We start from the raw sequence: 18,505 nt of genomic DNA, 5'->3' as shown, positions 1-18,505 counted from the left end.
ATTAGGTTGCCTTCCCGGGAGCAAATCTAGAAAGTTCTGTTTGAAGGATAAAATAATGCATTCACCCAGGAGTCCACAACTGATGATGTCTTTGATGTAAATTGCTTTTTTCTAAGAAATGTGAATGTTGTGTGCTATGCACAGACTCACAGGTTGCATACCAGCTGACGCTTCGGCTTCTCAGGAGCCCCTGCTCAGGCTGTCAGGCGCTGTCTGAGTCACACAGGTGTGCCCGACGCACCGTTGTCGCTCGACTCTGAGGAATTAACGAATTAACGAATAGGAAGAGTGCTGGAGGATTGGAGCCGGGCAAACTTATCCAGATCTTTTTAAAAGAAACAAAACAGGTTTTAACATCCACATTTTGGCGAATTTGATGTCAATTCACAAGAAAATTCTACCAAAAGTTGTTATCTTAGTTGATTTTTAAGTACTTAGGGGGAAAAAGCAGACTTCACTAGGTGCCGTTGATTATTTATTAAAAATGATCTCAGGGATTCCTGTGCAAAGATAAGATTAAAGCTGGATTACAGCATCTTCCTCTCTCAGTGCTGATACCAAAACCAAAGCCTTTATCAGAAAGGAACATTATGGACCATTTCACTCAAGGATAGATGCAAAATCACTAAACGAAAGATTAGCAAATGAAATACCAACATGGCATTAAAACATAATATACTACAGGGGGGCCGGTCCCATGGCCTAGTGGTTAAGTTCGTGCGCTCCACTGCGGTGGCCCAGGGTTTTGCTGATTCAGATCCCAGGTGCGGACATGGCACCGCTCATCAGGCCATGCTGAAGTGGCGTCCCACATAGCACAGCCAGAGGGACCTACAACTAGAATATACAACTATGTACTGGAGGGCTTTGGGGAGAAGAAGATTGGCAACAGATGTTAGCTCAGTTGCCAATCTTTAAAAAATTATATATATATATCTATCTATACACACACACACACACACACATATATACACTACATTTAATTGGGCTTATCCTGGGATGGCTTAATCCTAGAAAACTACAAATATAACTTACTATATTAACAGATTAAAAAACCATCCAGTCCTCTCAATAGGCGCAATAGGTTTATCTTGATAAATTTGAACACTATTCATTCTAAAAACTGTTTCTAAATTAAGAATAAAGATAATTTCTTTGATAACAAGTATCTATAAAAAAAACTAAACAAATAAAATCCTACTAGGGGAAATACAAGAAGCATTTCCTTTAAAATCGGGAATGAGACCAGGATGCCCATTATCATGAGTTCTATTGTGCTGGAGGACCTTATAGTTCAGTGAGACAAGAAAAAGAGATTAGTGGCGTGAAGATTGGAAAAGAGGTAATAAAACTCAGTATTGGCAGGTGACATGATTGCTATATAGGAAACCCAAAAGAATCGACATGCAATTATTAACATGCATGTGTACAAAAGTTTAGCAAAATTGCTGGATATAAGATTAATATACGAAAGTCAGTATGGCCTTTCTGTATACCAGCAGCAAACAATTAGACATGTAATTACTATTGAAGATGATATCCTAGGATATCCGGTGTCTAATAAGAACATCAGAGACTATCAAGAAGCTACCAAAATACGTGCAAGACCTCTATGGGGAACATTGTAAAATTATGTTAGAGGTGGTGAAGACTCAAATAAGTAGATCTATCAAACTCATGCAGAGGAAGACTTCAGATCATGAAGATGTCAGTTCTCCCAAAATTGATCTATAGATTCAGTGCAGTCCCTATCAAAATCCAAGCAACGTTTTTCATAGAACTTGATAAAATCATTCAAAAATGTATATGGAAGAAGTAAAAGGCCAAGAATAACGAGCTGCTTCTTAAGAGGAAGAGCAGGAAGGCGGGGGTATGCCCCACCACACATCAGGACATACTGTGAACCTCCAACAAGACAAGGTGGCATTGGTGTAGGGACAGCAAACTGACCAATGGCCCAGAAGAGAGGGCCTCTCGAAAGACCCACGCACGTGTATCAGTCAGCTCGGGCTGCCATAACAAAACGCCACAGACCACGTGGCTGAAACAACACACTATTGTTTCTCACAGTTTGGGAAGCTGGGAAGTCCGAGATCAAGGTGCACACTGGGTTCCTGGTGACAGCCTTCTTCCTGACTTGCGGGTGGCCGCCTTCTCACTGTGTCCTCACACAGCAGAGCATGCTGGTCTCTCTTCCTCTTCCCATATGGACACCAACCCCGTCACGCGGGCCCCACTCTCACGACCTCATCTAAACCTGAGTGCCTCTCAAACTTCCCACCTCCAAACACCACCACACTGGGGTCAGGGCTTCAACATACGAACTTGTGGCGGGGGGGGGGGGGGGGGTGGCCACAAACATTCAGTCCATAAGACCATGTAAGGGAACTTGGAATATGACAGAAGTTGCATATTACGCTGGTGGGAGAAGAGAGATTGTTCAATGAATGGGACTCAAGAAAAAGATTATTCATGTGGGAAAAGATGCATTGTCCGTACTTGATGCCATACACAGTTCCAGAAGAATTAAGGGCTTAAATGTCATAAAAAAAACTTTAACACTCTTAGCAGAAAATATAGGTGGATATATTTAAGACTGAGTACCAAAAGATTGCTTAAACAAGACACAAAAATTATTGACAATAATATAAAAGCATAATACATTTGACTATACTATACTTAAGAACATCTGTTCTTCAAAAGTTTTCTTAAAGAAAGTGAAAGATACTGGTTATAAACTGGAGAAAAGATAGAGATGACGCTCATAACTAACAATGGATTAGCGTCAAGAATATATAACGAACTTTCGCAAACCAATAAGAAAAACACAAACAATTCTATGGAAAATGAGCAAAAGACATGAATAGACATTTCACAGAAGAGGAAACACATATGGCCAATAAACACAAGAAGAGATGTTCGGCATCTTCAGCAGATGAAAACAGACAAAGGTACGTTACAACCTCAATGAGAATTGAACAGAGAAAGGTACGTTACAACCTCCGTGAGAATCTGTCTTACCCCTGTTCAACTAGCAACTAAAAATCTGACAACACCAAGCGCTGGGAAGATTGTGGAGCCACAGAATCTCTTATACTGGTAGGTGTGTATATTTGTGAAACACTTTGGAAAACAGTCTGACCTTATTCCCTAATATTGAACATCCACATATGTTCGCATATTACCCTATGACCCAGTAGTTTCACCGTTGGGTACGTACTCAAGAGAAACTCTTATGCACGTAAAATAGGAGACTTGAACCAAAATTCTCATAGTAGCATTTTTCACAATAGCAATAACCTGGAAACAACCCAAATGTCCATTAACGGAAAAGGGAATGGGTAATTGTGGTATATTCACACTGTGGAATATTATACAGCAGAGAAAGTGAATGAACTATAACCATACACAATATGGATAATCTTAGTAACATAATATTTAGTGAAAAAAAGTTAGCCTGGAAAAGCAACATATATTGTCCTTTTTATAAAGTGTAAAATAACTAAAGTTCTATAAAAGAATATGTTTTTGAAGTACATGTAGATGCAATAAAACTTATTTTACAGGAAAGCACCAGTGGTGACGGACACAGGATGAAGAATGACTGCGTCGGGTAGGTGGAGCCAAGAGGCTGTGATGGAGTGGGGCCATATGGTACAGGTTATTGTTAGGATCCTAGCTTTTGCTTGGATCTGTTGGGTTCACGGGTGCTTATTGTATTACTTAGAAGAACTAAAAAAAGCAAGCCATGTATGGACTTGTAGTGAGTGTGTCACAAACCAAGGACTACAATCAGTTCAGTTCGTGCACTTGAGTTCCAATGAAAACAAAAAGAAAAATTGTAAGTTGGACAATAGTTAAGATGAAACTGTATCAAATTCACTTTCAATTCAGGTCAGTTCGGTTCATTTACCACATATCTGCTATATCCCAAAGCACTCTCCCAGCAGTCCTGAATAATGGATTGAAATCCACCTGCAAGGAGATGTCAAGAGTCCCCTGGACGTTGACCTCTCCATCTCACAGACGGCCAGGCTGGAAGGGAGAATCCTGCAGCACGAATAGCCTGGCCCAGGCTTCACTGCTTGGATGAACGAACTTTGTAGCTTCTGCCCACGTGGTCACTTGCTTGAGGGTCAAATCCCGAGTGAGAGCACCCACATGTCCAAGCAAGGCTCTTGCTTCCTGATGGGCCTGCGGCGGGTGGAGGAGGCAGCCTGCTGGCAGCGCCTCCAGGAAGCTGGTAGGCTGGTACCTACATTTACTACATCAGCGGGATGGCTCACCAAGCGGAAGGAGAAGGGATGTTAGGTGGCCGAAACAGAACTCATAGTCACTATATATTTAAGTATCATGTTATTAGTGGTTATAATAATAGCTACCATTTATCAAGTGTCCACTATGGGTCAGTCTACTAAAATACATTATTCTCCAACTAGACTCTAAGCTGCAAGAGGGCATGGCCTCTGTCTGGGCTGTGTTCCCGGCACCTAGATCAGAGCTTGGCGCCCGGTAAGCCCTCAGGAAATATTCCAGTGACTGGCTGCCCAGCCGCCAGTGATGAAGTGAGGCAGGTGCTGCCTCTGAAGGAGAGGCCGCGTGAGCTCGTGTTCTGCTCACGACCCCATGCTGCACTCAGCGGTTCTGCCCACCCCTCTTCCTAAGCACCTCTCAGGGCCGCCCTCCCCAGCTTCTTCCGGGTCCCCCTCCTATTCCGGCCCTTGGCCGCTCTTGCCTGGCTTGTTGCATGATCTCTTCCCGGGCTCCTGGTATCTAGTTTTTACCTTTACCAACTACTTCCTGCATTACCACCAGGGTTTCATTTTAAAAACATGGATCTGGGTTCTGACTCACTGCATCTGTGAAGTTGGATTTGGGGAGCAGCTTCCCAAAGGGGCGGGAACCATGCCGGGCGGTCAGTTCACAGCAGAAGGAGAGTCCTACGTGTATGGGAGAGGCCCCCGGAAGTGTATTCAGGTGTTCCTGGGACCACAATTTAAGAATTACACAATTTACATTAATTTAAAAAATCTAGGGCTGGCCGCGTGGCCAAGTGGTTAAGTTCTCGCGCTCCGCTGCAGGCGGCCCAGTGTTTCGTTGGTTCAAATCCTGGGCGCGGACATGGCACTGCTCATCAGACCACGCTGAGGCAGCGTCCCACATGCCACAACTAGAAGGACCCACAACGAAGAATATACAACTATGTACCAGGGGGCTTTGGGGAGAAAAAGGAAAAAATAAAATCTTAAAAAAAAAAAAGAGGAAAAAAAAAAACTACATTTATTGAATCACATGCTTTGTACCTGGTGTTTTAACTATAACAGTTTGTTGAATTCTCGCAATAATTCTTTGAGGTAGGCCATTCTGGTTCCATTTTACAGATGGGCATATTAAAGCTCAGAGACATTAGGAAGGTGCCTGAGGTCACACAGCTAGGGAATGGTGGAGTTAGGATTCCCCACTCCACACCACCCCTTATCTTTCTGGCTCTAAAGCGTCTTACTCACAGATAAGTACATCCAGAAGAACACGTCCATAGCATATTACGTGATGCATTGGAGGAAACGGGCTGCTGGATCTGGAAAAGACAGACAGAGATCTTCAAATAGTGAGCTCCCGGACTCTGGGAGACCCATGTGGAGGCAGGAAAACTGAGCAAAGGGCTCCTTCCTTGAGAAGTTGGGTGAATGACCTGTAACTTCATAACCCTTTCTTTTCCATCTCCTGCTGTTTATTCCTGAGCTACTCAATTCTAGTTAGCCTTTCCGCTGGGTGGAGGGAGGGTGAGAAAACGGTGGGAAAAAGAGAATTAACTTAAGATCAGTTAACTAGTTTAGCTGTCACGAGAGAGGCAGAGCTCCTGAAGTGGCCGTTGCTGGGAGCGACGGATCCCTGCCTTGCTGTGGACTCCGTGGTCATAGGGTCTTAGTATGGCGCTCATCCACTCCCACGTCACCTGTGCCGTGCGGGGTCCAGCTCAGAGACCTGGACCTCCTCTGAATCAGCATAGATTGCTGTCGAATTTTCCTCTACGAATGTTCTCGCAGCTTTATTTTCAAGAGCAAAACATTTGGGGGAAGAAAGTTTGACTCAGATTTTTCAGGCAAAATGATTATAAATTGTCTGGGGCTGAGACTAGGAACAGGGAGTGACTGCAAATGGGCACAAGGGATCTTTCTGGGGTGACAGAAATGTTCCAAAATGGATTGTGGTGATGGTTGCACAACTCTCTAAATTTACTAAAAACCATTGAATGTGCATAAGTTATTCCTTCCTTACTTGTAACTGCAAAGCAGTTACAAATGATTGTAAATACTGGAAAAATCTACACCAAATAGCAGTGGCTGCCTTACAGAGAGCACACTGTGGTAGGCGATGGGGCGGGCAGGGGTGACCCAGCCGTGCTCCTGTGTTACAGAGCTGGTAGTTCAGCCTAGTGGGGAGAGGGCCGTGAATGCAAATTGCTCTGTCCCACAAAAGCATGGGGTTCAACCGTCCCAAAGAGGGAAAAACCAGAATCAGGAGGGACTTCAGGAGGCTTTGATGGGATCCAGAGGAAGATGAGAATCTGAGGCAGAATTTGTGAGACTAGAGACAGGAAAAGGAAGACTGCGGGCCACGCACAGTTCCACTGAGAATTAGGAGAGGCCAGGGGTGGGGGACAGATGTGGGTAAGACAGTCCCCCTTCCTAGGCACCTGGTGACCCAGCTGGTCCAGAATAGGCCCAAAGTGGCCATGGCAGGGGTGGCTGGTTGCTACCACACTCCTTTGGCCGTGTGGTCATGTGGAATGCTTGCAAGGCTGGGCTTCATAACTGGGGAGGATGTGGTCACTGGCTAGTAAGTGGCAAAACCAGTATTTGGACTCGAGAAGTGTGACTCTAGTGCTTGGTCCTCAACACAACCCCTGTGTTGCCTGCTTTACTGGAAAGGAAACCGAGGCTCAGAGAGGCTGACTGAGAGCCCAAGGTCACACAGCAGAAAACAGTGGGGCTGTGATTTAAATCCAGGTCTTCTGGTGCCAAAGTTGAGGCTGATCCCACTAACGTCACCTTGCTGGTGCTAAGGAGGGCATGAGGACCCAGGTAGTCCTGCTTTCATCCTCGCAGGACTCTCCTGCCTGAAGAGAGGCTGTGGCACTGAGCGAGGGCCGGGCCAGCCCTTTTTTTCAGCTGCAGGCTGGGGCTTCAGGGGGTGAGTAAACTCTCCTCAGTTTGGCTCTCCATAAAGAGGAGCCTTGAGACTCTCCTAAATACTCCTTTTGGGGTGCTTGTCATTTATCCCAACAGGAAATGGCTTGACAAGGTGCCTGCCCGGCATCTACAAAGGATACCGGCCACGAAGGGCCAAGGGGAGAGCATGAGGCGATTTTCACCCTTCCAACTCACCTCCTCCAGGTTGTGCCCTTCTCGCTTCTTGGGTTGAGTTCTTGTTCTTTTATGCAATGTGCCAACACGCCTTGAACATGTACCAGAACCAATGTTCATTTGTGGCTCAATGTCTACACTCAGCCCCTGAGCTGGCTAGTGATCTGAGCCGGTGTAGACACACTCCACACAGTGCTCGACTCCCTCCTGAGTGATGTGGGGAAGCACAGGGACCATGGGAGGAAGGAGGGGAGCACCGTGTGCCCAGCCTCGGACGCCCTGCAGGAACCCGGGAGTGGGCACTATTACCCCTGTCTTATCAGGAGGGAACCTGGATGGAGAGAAGGGAATCCAGTCCTCAGTGTGTCCACCGACCCTCCTCCATTCCCTGAGATGCTGGGGTGGGTGGACCATCTTCTCCGTTCCACTCCCGCCACAGCCCCTTCACTCCCAGGAGACAGCACTGTCTGCGACACTGTTGTCCCCCAACAGGAGGAAACTCCTGCCCCTCCACAACTCCTGGGACTCTCGTCTCCGGTCCTGGTGAGACACCCACTCGCAGGGCCTGCCCCGGACCTGCCTTTATTCCCAGAGCGGCTCCTCTTCTAGAATCTTTACTCCAACCAACGCTTCGCTCTCTGACCACAGCCTCCACAGCTGGCCTTCTTAGCTCAGCCCCGCTGGAGCCCCGCACGTTGTCTGTAGATGGGCCTTGGTTCAGCCTCAGGGGATGTTGGGTGTCATCCACCTGCCACTTGACCGGGTCCTCTAACTGGCTCCCCTTAAGGACTGTGCAAACCTTCACCACCTTCCTCAAGTCCTCTGTCCCACCACTGGTCCCCATCACCCACTTCACTGAGCAAACTGCCCTGGGTGGGGTGGTCAGCGCACTCGCCCTCTGAGTTTATATTGATTTATTCGTGAATTTGTCTCTCCAACTTGACTGTGCCCTTCTTTGGATCAGGATCTGTCCCTTGCTCCTCTTCGCATCCCTGGTGCCTGACACAGTGCCTGGAACCTCTAAGGGTAGAGCAGAGTGGCCAGGCGGGCTAATCGCAGAGGCTGGTTTGGGGAGGTGCCCCTGACCCTGTTCTGTGAGCCAGAGCAGCTCAAAGGCTGCCTCCCAGGATCTATGAGCTGCTCAGCTGGCACTGAAGCAAGAGAAAACCCGTACCTGCTCTCTGCGTTCTAAAACCCTACGCTGGGAGATGAAGTACAAAACGCAGCCCATTCAGTCCCTTACAGTGAGTTTCCATGGCAACATGGCCAAGGCCTGGTGCGGGACAGCCTGCCTCACTGGAGCAGGCCTGAGTCCCACCTGTGTGTGTGGCAAGGGCTCCCCTGTTCTTCTCTCTCCACGTGGGTAGGTGTACATTCCTTTCCAAGTCTCTTCTATGCTGCTTCCCGCACTTAATAGCAGTGGAAACCATGAGCTTCCCTGAAGATTTGAGAGCTTGGGGGAGGGGGCAGTACAGCACGCACCCTGAAGACAGGGGCTGCACCCACACGCCCTAGACTCCTGCGCCCTCCCGCAAGCACCCACCCCCCCCCAGAGTCAGCTCATCTGGGTGGAGCCAGGGATCTTTCGGCCTCTTTCCTCTGTGAGGGGGTCTCGGACAGATGTGTCAACACAATTTTTGAAGGTTTCTCTCCTCTCTCCCACCCCTCTGAGCTTCGTGGTCAAGAATTGGCTTTTTGGGGTTCTCACTTTCCTTTTCTGAACAATGAAAGAGCCAGATGCAATGACAGGAAGTTCTAAGCATACTGCATTTCTGCCGGCTCCCATCCCCTTCTCTCTACCCTCCCTCCCCATCCCCCTTCCCTGTCCCACCTGGCTCCAGGTGGCCCAGTCCTTCCAGCTCTGCCCATTGACCTCCTGGTCTCCTTGGAGTGAGGTCCTGGGGGTCTCCTCGTCTTTCTCTTGGGTGTTTGGATTCTGCCCCTGTCCATCCTTGAATGAAGAAGAGGATAGAGGAAGAATGTGAACAGACCAGGCTGGAAGATGGCAAGGTTGCCCACCAAATTATGGAGTCTGCCCTCACGGTCCCCCTCCCAACCCCAACTCAACTGGGCTTCCTTCTCTTGCCTCTGGGACTCGCCCCCCAGGGCCTTTCCCCATGATTTCCCATCCCACCCGCCCTGTCCCAGGCGCTCCTGCTGGGCATTGCCTCCACAGGAGCCAGCCCAGCGCCCCTGCCTCAGCCATGCCTGGCTGCCTTCAGTTCTCGCCTCACTTATGGGCTGAGACGGTGGAACAAGACGGTGCTTATCAGCTACCAGCTCAGAGCTGAGAAGTCGAGCCTGGCCCCAGTAGAGTGCTCTGACTTGTGGCATCCTCTGTACGGGGCGGTTTATGGCTTCGTGGAAGAGCAAGGGAGGAGCTGTTGCCCACCGGCTTCAAATCACCCTGTCCTGCTCAGATGGGTAATCCAAGGGGTCGGGAAGGCTGCCTTTGAAGCCCAGTTTGGAAACGGAGGCTGATGGAGAAGTGACGGGACATGGGGTCTGGGGAGCAAAGGCAGGCACTGCCAGGACCACCTTGAGATGGGCCCGCCTTGAGATGGGCCCGCCTTGAGATGGACTTGAGCTGCTGGTTCTGTTTCTCTGTGTGACCTCTGACTACTTTATTTTCCTTATGTGTAAAAACGTTGATAAAACCTACCTCACGGGGTTGTCTAGACAGAGACTTAACAAGATGACAATGAGGAAGCAGCTAACATAAAACGCATGTCTGAAGCCCAGCTTTACACTTATTCCCTGAGGGGCAAGATTTCAGAGGAGACTCGAGCAAGAGGACGCTCTCAGGTGCTCAGCAATTCCTACGGCCCCAGAGGACCCCCCCAGCCCGCGTGCAGACACCCGCAGGGGAGAGCGTGGCAGAGGAAAGGTCAGCGACCTTGAGTGAGGTCAAGGGCAGCCACCAGCTTGGAAGTTCAGTGTCTTGCACGTCCTGACTGCTCAGCAGTCCTGTTGTTCGTGTCTTTCCACTCCATAATGCTTAGCTGCTCCAAACTTTCCCACTATTTTTATCCCATTTTCCAGCTGAGGAAACTGAGGCATGGAGAAATTAAGTAACTTACTTGCCCAGGGTCATGCAGCTAGTAACTGGCAGAGCTGGGATTCAAACCAAGGCAGTTTGATTCCAGAACGGATGATCTTAACCGCTACAATATTTTGTCTCTATTTTTTACAAAAGAAGCTCCCTGGCCCCTGCCTCATCCTCCGGTTAATTTTCCTTCTCTTCTTCCCCTCCCACTGGGCCTCTCCGCAGAGTCTGGCTCCGCCTTTCCCTCCCTGGGGCTCCACGGTTTGTTGGACAACCCCGGACTTTCCTGAATTGACCCCCTGGAGGGCTATTCAAAGTCCGAAAACTGCCAAGCTCGGTGGCTTTACCCAGTTCTCATTCCTTCCCGTGAAGATGGCATCTTGTTTTCATCCTCCAACACTGTGTAAAATGGCTTGTTGGACTCTGGGAAAATGCCAGATGCTTTCTGGAATATTCCTGCTGCTCTCCCATCCCAAACGCACCCCATTCTTTTCTGCTTATGGTTTTCTGCTGGACATTTCCCCTGGAGGACCATATCCTAGGACACCCTGCTTGCTCCGGCCCAAGGGGACACCTCCCCCTCACCACCCAGGTGCAGAGCAAGGCGTTCTCGTCCTCTGCGCGTCTGTAAAAAGCCGCTGCTTTTCCTGTTTCTGTGACTCTAGAGTTGTTACAGGCTAAACTCCTCCTCCTCCTCCCCCTGACCCTCCTCCTCCTCCCCCTGACCCTCCTTCTCCTCCCCCTGACTCTCCTCCTCCCCCGACTCTCCTCCTCCTCCCCCTGACCCTCCTCCTCCTCCCCTGACCCTCCTCCTCCTCCCCCTGACTCTCCTCCTCCTCCCCCTGACTCTCCTCCTCCTCCCCCTGACCCTCCTCCTCCCCCTGACCCTCCTCCTCCCCCTGACCCTCCTCCTCCTCCTGTTTCTTTTCCTTTAACATCTTGGGATATATTTACTCAGAACAGAGTGGCTTCTCTCTATCCTTGTCTCTTGCTTGATTTTTTTTCTTTGTCAGTTTTCAAAATAATAAATTAATGTATTAGCATCCCTAGCTGATAACGAATTAAAAAATTTTTTTAAAGTATCATTACAGACTCATGGATTTAAATATATTCGAGCTGTTTCAATCTATTGAAGGTGCTATCCTTATCGATACCCACTGCCATGTCTCTGGCCAGGGAGAGCCCCTTCGTGCTGGCTCCTGAGTCCTTGTGACACAACCCTACTTACCTTTAAGTGCTTCCTCGCTATCTGGGGTGACAAGTCTCTCGCAGCTACATCATTGTCAGGGGCCTTCTGTATCAGTGATGGTGCGAGAGGCCTAACGGAGTATTTAAAAGAGCTCCTTACAAGGATCCCTTTCCCCAGGGCAGGGAGAAGGGATAGGAAGGTGGGAGTAAATCTCTTCCGTGTTTCAGGGTTGTTCAGGAGGGTTTGAGCTGAATTCCTTCAGGTTGGGGAATGGCCAGGGCTGATGTTGGGAGGGGCCAACCCAGAAAGGGGCAAGGAAGTTTCCCCAAGAAAGGTAAAGGGCTGGGTTCCGGGTTTCTGAGGGTGGCAGAGAGCAAGCCACGGTCCCCTTGGAGCCTGGGAGCTGCCAGACCTCTGCCGGGGTGGCCCATAGATGCAGGAGGCCACTAACAGGGGGCCATGGGCGAAGGGGCTCCTCCAGAGGCATCCCTGTTCCCAGGCATCGCTGGGCAGAAACAGAGCTGCCCAGCCTGGGTAACGGGCATCTCAGAAACGATTTCCTGGTTTTCTACAAGTTCTGCTCTCAGGTCTTGCACAGCCCTCGGGAGGGGGAGGCTAAATTTGACACCACCCTGGGAAGGGGCTCAGAGCCAGATTTAATTTAGTTTACAAACAGTCATGAGGCAGTTCTCATATCTGAGGGCAGGTCCCCAATTCTGAGACACACTCTGACGGAGGACATTTTGTTCCCTCAAACTAAGTCTCTGGGGAATGGGAGGTGGTTCTTTCTCCAGGTGTAGAGAAGAGAAAGAGGAGAACCAGTTCTTTAAAACCCTTCATCAATGCCAGCAATGACGATTTCCTTGAGCCCTATTATCCCCAAAACTCCAGTCTTACCCCTGCTCCCCTTTCGAGCCCCTCTTGCCATCCCCTCCTCCGCCACACTCCTTATTGAACTCCAGCCACCTGAAACCCCTTGCAGATTGAGGAGTATGCCATGTGCTCTCTCACCTCTGGGCCTCTGCACATGTAGGTGTATCCGTTAGGGTCAGTCCACAGTTGTCTGGAAGGCAAATTCCTTTTAACTTTCTGCTCCACCATTCTCAGCAGTTGGCTTCCATCCTCGAGTTTGCTTTATGGTACAAAATGGCTGCTGGAATTCCAGCCATCAGTTTCACGTACTAGGCAGGAAAATGGAGGAACCAGGCTGCATCTCCCAGACGAGATAGACCTCCTTCCAAGAAACCCGGTACAGTTCCATTTATACCTCATTATTCCTTACTAGCTACAAGGGAGTCTGGGAAATGTAGTCTTTTAGTTGGACACTGCCCACCAGGATAAAATGATATTCTAATTGCAAGGGAGAAGTGATAGATGGATATTGGACACAAACGTGCTCTGTTGAGCCTTTAGCCCTCAGCTTAGATATAGCTTCCTTTAGGAGTCAGCCTTCTTCTAGGTGCTTCCTCAGCCCCAGACTCACCCGTTATCACAGCGCCTTGCACCTGATGTTTCAACTGTCAGACTCTCTTGAACAGTGAGCTCCGGGAAGGCAGGGACTGTAGGTGCTCAAATGATGCTTACGAAATGAACACATGGAGGCTGGGGCAGCATCATTCTAGAACATTTCACACTAATTCTCCCTGTTCAGGATGCTGTTATAACGCCCAATTGATCTTACTGTTTTTTTTTTTTTCACTTCTGAGTCATTACCACAAACATGTACCCAAAGCTCTTTTCTTGAAAGAAAAAGCATCTCTTCCCAAACCACTGGGGACGGCACGTGATCTGCACCTTCAGAGCTTAGAGAACAACTGGCATATCCAGAACAGCATCCAAGACTGTCTGGATGGCAGCTTGTATGGTAATAAAATAAAAAGTAATTTATAAGTGGCAAAGAATTTGAACTGAAGTATAATTCCATTTTGTGCAGAAAGCCAAGCTGTTCCGCATAATTTGTCATCCAGCCAGGGCTCTCTGACTTGCTCAAGCCAAAGGCTCCTACCTCCTCCCCATCTCTGACTGGCTCCTTTTAATTTAATTCTAAGTGGCAGGGCTCCCAGTATCCCCAGTAAAGATGTTTTTTATCTCTCAACTGAGCCAGCTGGTCTAGTCTCTTTGCAAGTGACTGAGCTGGGATAAAAAATCTTGGCCAGACTATCCCAGAAACTTGCTCCCAGAAAAAGTCCCTTCATGGTTTTCAGTTATCTATCACTCAGCCCACTTCAAAATGCAGGGGCTTAAAACCACAACTTGTTATTTCTCATGATTGTGTGGGGCTCAGCCAGGCAGTTCTTCTGCTCCACGTGTGTTGGCTAGATCACCACGTGCCTGCATTCAGCTGGGAGCCCACCTGTGGTTGGAGCATCCCAAATGGCCTCTCCTCCCCCAGGGCCTCTCTCCACGTGGCCTTGCATCGTTCAGGAGCCTAACTCGGGCTGCCTTCAGCACAGCAGCTGGCTTTCAAGAGGGCACTTTCCAAGAGAGCAAGCGCCAATTTGCAAAGGCTTATCAGGCCCGATGCTTGCTAATGTCCCATTGGCCAAAGCAAGTCACATGGCCAATCTGAGAGTCAGTGAGAGAGGGGGATACACAGGCCACGGATGCTGGGAGGCGGGTTCCTTGGGCCACCATGAAGCAGTCTACACACTGGCCTCTAAGGAGAGCGGCGCAGCAGCCAGGGGTAGACCGGCCTGGGGAGAGCTGTGCTCCTCTTAGTGTAGATTACACACCATTATTCTTTGAGCCCCAGAGGCAGAGCCAGTGGCTGAGAGTGACAGGGGGACACCTTAGAGTTTGAAGAGGAACTGCCCAACAGGGAGACGCGTGCTTTGCGGGATAGTGAGCTCCCTGTCACGGGACGTGTGCAGAGAGAGCCTGGCCCACATCTTCGGGGGAGGCCCCGGGAGCTCCTGCCAGGGCGGAGTAACCACAGCTCCCTTTCAAGTCGGAGTCTATTCCAAGCTCTTCTTCAGGCCCAGCACGCTTGTCTCACAGATGGCAGGTACACATCAGCCCGCGTGCGAGGAGGGTGGCGAGGACGGGTCACAGTCTCAGGGACAGAAAATATCTCGGTGGCTGAATCTTGAGGAACTCAGTCTCCCTGGACTCGGAACAATCCCTGTGCCCTGACTGATTGACAGCCATGCTGGGGATGAGAGGGCGGGACTTCCTGTCCTGAGGACAACAAACAGGAAGTCCTAACCGGGCTTTGGGCAGAATGTCGAAAAACCTTGCAAGGAGCACTTGGACTCTCCACGTGCTGCCCTGGGAGGGGCGGCCGAGCGGGGGAGGGGGCCGCGGGCAGGGCTCTCGGGGGACAGGCCGCACCCCTCCCCGCACTCAGTTGGAGCAGCTCCACTTTCTGTCCTCACAGACCGAGTTCTCTTGTACGAGTTTTGTTCCAAGAAAGGGTTCTAGGGCTAAAAAAATAAAAGCTTAAAGATCACCTAGAGAGATTCCGTCCTTAAGAAACATTGTCAGCTCAAGGGCCCTGCTGCCCATGGGGACACGGGGAGGGGGTGGCACACATGGGGTCGAGGGGGACGGGCCCCACAGGCCTTTGCGCTGGGGGGGGAGCGAGTGAGTGGGGCACAGGGCTGCACCCTGTGGTCTGTGCGTCTGGTCTTGGGGTGCCTGGCCTGCTGCCCAGGGCGGCCCCGGGTCTACCGAGAGGTGCTATGGGGCCTGAGATGACACAACCAGAGCCAGAGAGGCTGGGATGACGCTCCCTGGAGCACTGGGTCGGGGGTGGAGGGGCAGGCCCTGGACCAGACCCCGCTGGACAATCCATGCTGCTCTGCAGCACCGGCGGCCTCCTCCATGGGCCAGCCTGGAGCCCGGCGCTTGGGGTACAGAGCTTGGCTCTCCCTGCGGGTGGGGTGCCCTGGCCTCGTGGCTCAGGGAGGCTGCCCTCCTCGCAGCAGCTCAGGCCAGGGTTCCTAGGGTGGCAGCTCCCACGGACGTGGCCCCTTTCCACCTCAGGACAAAACTGGAGTTGGGGCAGCGCCTCCTGGAGCGAGAGGAGCCGGCTAAGGCGACACAGTGGGACCCCGCCTCAGCACCTCCTGCCTCCTGCTCCAGGACGCCTTCCCTCCACTCTCTGTTTTCTACCGCCTCACAGAGTGCGCAGGTTTAGCCACATGACACAACATGTGTTGGTCCATCCCGGTGTTCAGGGTCTCAGGTCTGGACACGGCCTGACTGGGTCTCACAGGCTGCGGCTGGGGTGTTAGGCGGCCTCATTCCCCCTGGAGCCTCAAAGGCGGAAGAATCCACTTTCCAACTCACTCGGGTTGTCGACAGGGTTTATCCCCTCGTAGCTGGATGACTGAGGGTTCCTGCTTTTTGCCTGCTTTTGACTGGAGGCCGCCTTCGGGTACTAGGCTGCCAGCCCCCTGCCATATGCACCTCCTTAAAGTGCCTGCGGACTTTCTCAAGCCTGTAAGGAGAGCTGCTCACCTTAGGGAGGGCCCAGTCCCACTTTAAAGGCCTTCACGTGATTAAGTCAGGCCCACCCAGGACAATCTCCCCTTGGATGAATTCAAAATCAACTGATTTGAGACCTTAATGACATCTGCAAAATCTCTTCACCCTTGACATTCTGTTGGCTAGAATCAGTCAAGGTCCCACCCAGGCTCAAAGGGAGGGGAGTACATAGGGTGTGAACAGGAGGGGGTGGGAATCATGGAGGCCGCCCTGGGGTGTCCACCACACCCCTCTTTTGGAGACCCTAGGCTCCAGTACTCTAACCGCTCCCCTTGCTTGCTAGGACCCACACTCTCCCCTCCCACGCCCTCCCGTGCATGACCCCTGCAGCTGTGCTCTTCACAGCTGGTCGTCCAAGACTCAGCTTCCCAGCTGACCCTACACAGTTTTTCTCCCAGCTTTACTGACAGGGCAGAAATGGTCGGATCAGAGAAACAAGTGCCCCAAAGGGACTCAACACATTATCTTTGTCTGGGGCCTCTGCCTTATCCCGAAGGAGTGACCGGTGGTGGACATTTTGGGGATCCATGACTAGTTGGTGGTAAAGTGGTTTCTTCGGATGCTGAGCAGCCCTCTTCATCTCTCTGCTTCGATGACCTCCACTCTGCTAGTCTGTAGGGTGGTCTCACAGAGGGTTCTAGGGTCATGCCTCTCTCTTCCCACAGCCCCGGAGGACGAGGGGCCTGACAAATCTCCTGTACTCCGCGTGTTTGTATTTTGCAAATGGGAGGACTGGAGCCCCCTGATACCAGGGGAATTGTCCCAGTCTCCTCCATGAAGTGTTAACCATGATAACGGTAACACGTGCGCTTATCGAGCACTTACTGTGTGCCAGGCATTGTGCGAGCACGCTCTGCGCGGTACTCACGCCAACTTTGGGAGGCAGGGTCTCACTGCCCCATTTTACATGTATGGAAACTGAGTCTCTGAGAGGCTAAGTCTCTTGCCCAAGGTCACACAGCTGGGGAGGGGCAGAGGCAGATCGGCCCTCCTGGAATGTCAGACCCGGACTGGTGTGACAGTGCCTCTCGTGGGCCCGAGCACTTCCCGTCCTGGGTCCTCAGGGTGCCAGGGCCCACACACCTCCCTGGGGGGTGGTCACATCGGCTCTCTGAGGCAGCCCCCGGGGGAGGAGAGTGAGGGGTGTGGGTAGGGCAGAGGCGCTGTCCGTGGGGCAGGCCTGAGGGCCTTCTGGGGGCCCCCCCAAAGCCTGGGAGGTACTGACATAAATGCTGAGTGGTTAAGAGAGAAACAAACCAACCCACGCCCAGGAACGAAATGCCAAGGAGACCAGTCTGTGGGGCCTGCCAGAGCAGCAAAGCTTCACGTCCCATGTGTCATCGCAGGAAACACGAGGCCTCGCACGCAACCGCGCAGAAGCAGCCGTGGTCCTGCCTGCTGCCCCGAGAAGGGGGCTGAGGAGCCGGCAGCTGGGCCCCAGGAGAGGGGCTGCCAGGCTGGGAATTACAGACGGGTCAGTGAGAAGACACTCCGTGTCTGCTGCGCCCCCGTTGGTGATTTGGGGATGTCCGGGACTGACAGCCCCCACCTGCGAGGCTGGCTGCGCTTGGTCGATGCTTTTCCTTGTTTTGTTTTCTGCTATGTTCCTTTCTTAGTTAAATGCCAGAGTCGTGAGTATCAGGGGGCCGGTGATGCGCCTTGTGTCCTGGTGCAGACTCCGCTTGAGGTGAAAGGCAAGCTCTCTGTCTCTCCTTCCCTCTCCCAGACCCACCTTGCTCCTTCCTTCTCGCTCTCCTTCCCTCCGTCTCTATTGACTCCTCCTGGCTCATCCCATCTTCCAGCGACTCAGTTCTAGGACTCCCACTGCTTCCGAAAAGACATCAGTGAACTGGGGGGACATCTGGGACAGCTGAATAATAAAAACTGCGTGTGGAAATACACGAATTGATTGGTGCCTGAATGAGTAGGCGAGTTTAATTCACATTGATCGAACACCAGGATGTGCCAGCGTTTGTGTGGGCTGTGTTGCAGGAAAGACGAGTTGGGGTGGGGGAGAAGGCTGCAGAAGCCCGAGCTTGACCATCTGCAATCCCACAGGAGGGCCATGGGAACGGCCAGCGTCGGCCTCCACCGAGTGCCCTCGCTCCACCTCCACGGGGTCTCTGGAGAGGGGGAGGGGGCCTGATTTTCACTTTCTGGGGCATCTTCATCATCTGTCCTTCTTAGCTACCCCTCCCCATCTTTGGTCTCCACCGTCAGGCACACTGCTGCCTGCAGTCCCCTCTGTTTCTGTCACAAACAGCTCAAGTCAAATGCGGAGTTTCCAGACTAGTCAGGGGACTGACACCTCTCAGAAAGTCTTTTCCCCTCCCGCTTCTGTACCCAAATGGTGGGAGAGGAACTCCAGGAAACCCAAGGAGGGAGAATTATTACCCAAAACCTAGAGGAGCCGGG

The 18,505-nt window shown here is 51.2% G+C and overlaps 1 long non-coding RNA gene across 1 annotated transcript; it reads right to left on the bottom strand.

The window, feature by feature from the left end:
- Window positions 1-462: 462 nt before the first annotated feature.
- On the bottom strand, window positions 463-12,881 carry LOC139080700 (uncharacterized). Its single transcript, XR_011535415.1, has 3 exons — window positions 12,614-12,881; window positions 9,199-9,318; window positions 463-5,578 (listed from the first exon to the last, which is right to left on the bottom strand). It is a non-coding gene; the product is annotated as an uncharacterized lncRNA (long non-coding RNA).
- Between the last annotated feature and the right edge of the window lie 5,624 nt (window positions 12,882-18,505).

Source organism: Equus przewalskii, chromosome 31 (assembly GCF_037783145.1).
Source record: "Equus przewalskii isolate Varuska chromosome 31, EquPr2, whole genome shotgun sequence".
Taxonomy (NCBI): Eukaryota; Metazoa; Chordata; class Mammalia; order Perissodactyla; family Equidae; genus Equus; species Equus przewalskii.
This window is presented reverse-complemented; position numbering and strand designations above follow the sequence as displayed.